Here is a 7,021-nt window from a genome sequence, read left to right on the forward strand (position 1 = left end):
AATGATCTTGGTCAACTTAAAAAAAATTAATTCATCTTTTAGGCCATGACTTCCTGACACACTAACACACCTCTGAGAAGAAATTCTTTATTAGGGATTCGGGTCACCAGAAAAGCTGATGGGGCTGTTGATGGCCTGCAATCGTTTCCTCACAAAAGAGAAAATTGAAGTGACCAATACACGTTGAGAGAAAGACCTACATCCAGGTGGCAATTGACACGGACCTGGTTACTGAAGTGGAGAAGCGGAACATCCGACTTCCTATTGGAACGAAGGGACACACGCTCCTCAATCCCCTCTGCAAGAAGTCCGTGGAGCCCACCCCAGCAAAGGACGGATTGGGTTCTTCCAGTTCTAGCTAAATTGAAATGATGCCAGCATATGGCCCACACAGGCTAGAGAGGCAGAACAATCTGCACCACTGCCAAGCTGCCTCTTTATAATACAGGGAGGGAGCTTGAAAACATGCAGACATTCATATAGATGGTCCAGCATCCATAGACCGTTGGAAGAAAGATCATGTAGAAGCTCAGAGGAGCTGAACTCCATGTGCACAGCGAGGTGAGAACTGCTCCTAGAGCGTGTATTATCATTCAAAAAATTTTGATGCTTGGAAGCTGTGTAAATACTGTTCTAGGGATGTAGTAGCTGTTATGTTGAAAAATCTGATTGGCCATGAACGTGTGGTATTTAGTTCATTTTACATGCCACATGATGAGAAACCAACACCAGAGAAAGTAATAGAACTGGTGGAATACTGCGAAACTGAGAAGATCCCTCTAATTGCGTCATGTGATACAAGTGCGAATTGCACATTATGGGGAAGTACCAATACAAATGGAAGGAGAGTTAAGCTTCTGGATCACCTGGCGGAGAAAAGCTTTGCTTGGTGCGATTGGGGCTCGAGTCTTACTTTCATAACAAGAGAAAGAAGAGAGGTTTTGGATCTAACAAAATTCTCTCCACAATATGAGGGACTGGTAAAGGATTGGCATGTGAGCGATTGATCTTCCGTCATTCTCTGACCATCGAATAATAAGATTCAATATAGCTATATATCAACAAAGGAAACTTCTTAGTGATATAAGAAAAACAAATTGGAACACCTATAGCCAAGATATAGCCAAAAAAAATTGGCTTGGTCCCCTCTCCAACACTTGTTGAAGAGGGGGACCAAGCCAATAACTGGTGGACTTCGGAATTAAATCAAACAAGAAAACTGACCCAAAGAATGCTAGGAACTGCTTTTCGAACGAATAATCCCAAAGACTAGGACGAAAGTAAAACAGTTCAAAATAGAGATGAAACCTTTTTACTGACAGTGAACAGATATAAAATTTAGCTGGATATTTCGAACACACATACAGTGTTAATCATCAGCAGTGTGATGAGTGTATCATACTAAGGTACACATATCAGTATGATGAGCATGATGAGTATCATCAGCATGAGTTTTACTGCTGATGATGAAGACTGTATATGTGTTCGAAATATCCAGTTAAATTTTATATCTGTTCACTGTCCATAAAAAGGTTTCATCCCTATTTTGAACTGTTTTACTTTCGTTATGGAAAGGCAGTGTGGTCTTCGAAGTTATCAAAGACTAGGACGCTTAATCAGAAGGGTTAAAACTCCTGAAAAAGGAAATAATGAGAACAAAGAAAATCCCATGGAGGACTTCCTGTGAATTTATAGAGTCAGATGAAGCTAGTAATAGGCCACTAAAAGCTCTAAAGAAGGATCACTGGGCGCACTTGGGGGCGTGGCAAGAGTCGATGCTGATCTCATAGCAAACCCGGAAGAAACTACTACTACTGCTACTACTAATAACTCACTGCAGCACCAATCCGCCTGAGGCCAACACAGCTACGCACGCTCCTCCTCCAACCTAATCTATTTAAAGCATCCCTCTTTACACCCTCCCAGGAAGTCCCCATTTCCTTTAAATCTTTATTTATGACATCCTCCCAACCCAGACAAGGACGACCTGCTTTCCGTGTAGCCCCAGACGGTTGGCCAAAAAGGACAATCTTCGGTAATCTGTCATCCTTTATCCGTAGAACGTGGCCTAGCCATCTCAACCTTTCTTTCATTATAGCCCCAGAAAGCGGGATTGAACCACACTTTTCGTACAACCTACTGTTTGAAATACGGTCAGTCAGCCGGGTACCCAGAACAATCCGTAGGCAATTCCTCTGGAAAACGTCTAGTAAATTTTCATCTGCTTTTCGGAGTGCCCATGCTTCAGAGCCATATTTGACCACTGTCATCACTGTAGCTTCTAATATTCTAATCTTGGTTTGTAGACTTATCTTTCTATTCCTCCAAACTTTTTTTACTGTGAAAAAACACCCTGAACCTTAGCTATTCTACTTTTAACATCTTCACTGCTCCCACCATCTTTACTAATAATACTACCAAGGTAACTGAAGCTCCCAACCTGATCCATCTTTTCGTTACCTAATGTCACCTGTTCATCTTCACTTATTCCTAGCCTTAGTGACTTAGTCTTCTTAACATTAATTTCCAAGCCTATTTTAGCACCCTGAACTCGTAAAACCTCTAAAAATTCATTCATTTTGCTCACACTTTCATCTAATATGCTTAAATCATCAGCATAATCTAAGTCCAGGAGCGTTCTTCCTCCCCATTTGGTTCCATGGTCTCCAATTGCCTTTCCTGTGCTCCTTAAGACGAAGTCCATCAAAATGATCCATATAAAGGGGGATAGAACACAACCTTGCTTAACTCCTGATTTAATACAAAACCAGTTGCTAACCTTATTTCCTACCTTAACCGCAGCAGTATTATTCTCGTGCATAGCGCAAGTATTTTTCTGGTATACCATATAACGATAAGAACTTTGTTAACGCTGCTCTATCAATAAAATCGAAAGCTTGCTCATAATCGATAAAACTGAGGACCAAAGGTGTTTGACAACGAAGGGACTTCTCAATTATTAACCTAAGAGTGAAAACATGGTCGACACATCCTCTACCTTTTCTAAAACCGCATTGTTCTTCCCTTAAAACTTTGTCTACAGCATGTCTCAGTCTAAAAAGTATCATATTACTCAGTAATTTGCTACCTACAGAGACCAGACTAATGCCTCGATAATTACGACACTCACTCTTGTCACCTTTCTTATACAGTGGTTTCATTAAGGTTTTCCTAAAATCATTGGGTACTTCCCCTTTTTCAAAAATCATGTTCATAATCTTCAGTAGCTTATTCCTAACCTCAGAGCCACCATATTTAGGAAACTCATTAATCATGTTATCAGCACCTGGGGCCTTGTTATTTTTTAATCCTTTTAGTACTGTCGCTAATTCTTCCTCACTAAACAAATCTTCCTTCACATCCAAGTTATTACAAACTTTTTCATTTTCATCTATATCTTTTCCTGCAACTGTATCTCGGTTTAGCACATTCTCAAAATGTTCCACCCATCTTTCTTTAACTTTTTCCTTATCACTAATTGTGGCCCCATTTCTATCTTTAACTGGGACTAGTCCGGATTGGCTACTGCTTTTCAATTTATTAACGTGCCAGTATAATATTTTACTATTATGCCGTCTAGCCGCATCTTCCAGATCCTCAGCAATTTTATCCATCGCCTCCACTTCAAATCTCCTTAGTTCATATTTTAATGCTTTCTCCACTTTCTTTACATTCCTTTTGTTTTCATACGACCTATCACTCAGATAATTCTTATACAAACCCCTTCTACTCTCTATTGAACCTAAAGCTTTTTCACTAATATTCCTAGTTGCAGTCTTAGCACTCTTCCCTAGGACACCATCAGCAACTTCACAGATTGTTTTTCTGAAATTATTCCATCCATCTTCCACACTGTTCCTGGAATTTTTTTCTCAAATTTTCATCCTGAAGTCTACTAACATCATAACTTTCCGGGAGGGAGTTACCCTTCCGAAATTTCAGCTTTAAATTAACCTTAAACACTACTAGTAGTGATCTTTACTTTTAATATCAATAACGGCACTCCTATACACCCTAGTATCTTGTATTGATCCTGCTAGTCTTCTGTTTACAATAACATAATCAATAAGGTCTGCTGTCTTACCATCACGTGAATACCATGTCAACTTATGGGCCATTTTGTGACCAAACACCGTATTGGTTATAACTAGGTTGTTATACCTACAAAATTGCAAAAGCCTATAGCCATTACTGTTTTCTTTTCCTACACCAAATTCACCTAGGCTAGGATACCATCTATCCCCTATTTCTACCAACCTGGGCATTAAAATCTCTTAGCAAAAACACCATATTTCAACCTGGTACCCTGTCTATTTGCTCCTGTAACTGTAACCTTGAACCGAATGCTCGAAATACATGAAAAAGACCCTACAGAAAATAGTCACATGCCAGTTTATTTTATAAGCGCAAATATTTGTTATTAAATTTCAGGCCATGACGACACCTCAATTGAAGCTTTTGAACCATGGGAACCTCAATCAGGAAATGAATCTGGCTACATGGATTCTTGACGTCCTGTTTTATTTTGCTTTTTAAATAGCAAAAAACTTTTTTTTTATAAGTGAGGATGCATTTAATTAAACGAACAAGCACTTCAAACAAAACAAAAGATATAATAACATCCTTACACACAAAGAATCGTCAACCAGTATTCATCTATATTGATGGTTGTAGCAGGATGGGGGCTAGGATGGCTTCCACCCATAAAAGTCCGAAAATTGTATAGATTTCCAATCAACTTGAAGAATACTCACCCCCTTCCCCTCAGTACCCATTGCAAATCGTATTGTAAAACTGTTGTTAAAATTTGTTGCACAAGTTTGATCAAAATGTAAATAGGAAGGCAAAGTTTTTAAGCAGTAACTTTGAAAAAATCTGAACAGTTGTTCCTTTTATTAGCCAATAACAAAAAAAAAATATAACTAATGGAAATCATTATAAGTGAAAAATGAAACCTAAAACGAACAAAATTTCGATGAATAATCAAGCCTAACTTGAAACAAACAGAAAACGCCACAAATAGGAGTAGGGCTAACATTCTGTAATTCTTCTGAAAAGCTAGAGCGTCATTTGCGTTTCACCGGAAACAAAATATAGTCTTAAAATTTTCTCTTTCAGAACGTTAATAAAACCAAAATTGGCAAGACTTCTAGGAATAACATCATGATATATTAAACAATCAACCGCCCTTCATTAGTCTCTTTCAATAATATACTTTATCATGGTGACTTTCAATCACTTTTTTTGTTGATGTTTTGACAAATAATAATTGCATTGCCCGAAATACACATCTTTTTCAAAGAAAAGCCAGTGACATTAAAGCTTTTTAGAGGTTTCGAAAGGGGACAGATAGAACCACTTTTATTTGTCAAACTCGAATAGTCTTGAGATGGAATTTTGTTGTTGCTGCTGATTATATGATAAACAAATAACATTGCTAAAAATAAGAATTGTTTTCAGTAAAAGGCAAATGACTCGCTAGCTCTTAGAAGGCTTAGAGAGCGTTAGCCCTACTCCTGTTTGTGGTGATTTCTGTTTATTTCAAGTTTGGCTTGTTTGTTCATTGCAATTTCTATTTGTTTGGGTTCTAATTCATTCACTGACAGTGGTTTCTGTTCATTTCACATTTGAATTATTACATTAATATTTATGCTTGATTTAACTTGTTTAACTTAACTCTTTATTTTTCTTTGAAAAAATTTAGCTTTAGAAAGTTATTTTTTAATTAATAGCAGGAAAAGAAAATTCGTATTTCAAATTTTACGGAGTTTTTGATACTCCGGGAAGGGTTTGGCCCTCTCCTAATCAGTGTTTCTAGAGGTAGAATAGTTTGCTGGTTGTGAACATTGCGAACCTGTTGATAAAGTTGAAATAACTTGCGCAAAGTAATTTACAGTAGCAGTAGCCGTGCTTCCTCCCGAAAAAAAAATGAAAAGAATGTTTTTTACCAACTTCTTTGAATAGAGTGAAGTCCTTTACACGGCTTCATGAATAGACACCAAAGCACATTAATTCTTATTCTTCAACTTGAAACTTGTGGAGATATAGGAACTGCTTTCTTTTAGGAAATATTATGCTTCTCACTCTTGATAATACTTTTTTTCTCGTCTTGCTAATAAGGGAATGATTCAATGTTCTTTTTTCTTTTTAAATAACACTAACAGGTGTATTTTAAGCTAATTTTTTTTTTACCAGTAATACCTCACCAAACCTTTATCAAAAAAGGAAGCAATTGACTACTGAGCTTTTACTTCGTGTGCCAGAAAGCACCTATTTTCCCCCTCAAAAGCTACCCGAGGATGCCCGACATGCATGCAGGAAGGTATAAAGCTTTTCTCTAAAAACTGCGAGATATATTATTATTTATTATACGTTATTATGAACTGGAAATACATTATCACGTTTGAAAAAAAAACTGGTCACCGATAAAACTGGAAACAGATACGAGTTTTTATTGGTAGGTGGCTAAAATATTACTTATCTAAGAGAGAGAGAAAAAAGATAAAATTAGATCAGTTTCATTACACCTCCTAGTGCAAAACTCACAGCAAGCCTCTGAAAATAAGGCAAACAAAGTCACCGTTAGAAAGTATCAACCGGAATAGAAATAATAGCCCTGGAGTAACATTATCTTACATCAGTGATAAGCTAAAGAGTCCCTTATAGCCACACGTTAATAGTCTTTTTTCCAAACTTTTATCAACGTCACTAGTTCCAATAATTGCTTCCCTAGTTAGAAAAGATGACCATCTGGGAGAATAGCATTTGTTTCTTATTAATACAACAACACTATAACACTATTAAGGAATGACAATTAAAATTCCTGACAACAGCGCCCTTTATCAGAACGGATTAGCAATCTAAATTACGAAATCTTCAAAATGTGATGCTACAAAATCTCTCAAACCTAGCTTCTTTCTTTTTGATTATCTAATTTAAAAATAAAACTGTTCCAAACAAAAAGTAAAAAAGATAAGAAAATATAAAACGAGCTTAAAAGAAACATGTCTCAAAAAATAGC

This window comes from Artemia franciscana, chromosome 4 (assembly GCF_032884065.1).
Source record: "Artemia franciscana chromosome 4, ASM3288406v1, whole genome shotgun sequence".
Lineage (NCBI taxonomy): Eukaryota > Metazoa > Arthropoda > Branchiopoda > Anostraca > Artemiidae > Artemia > Artemia franciscana.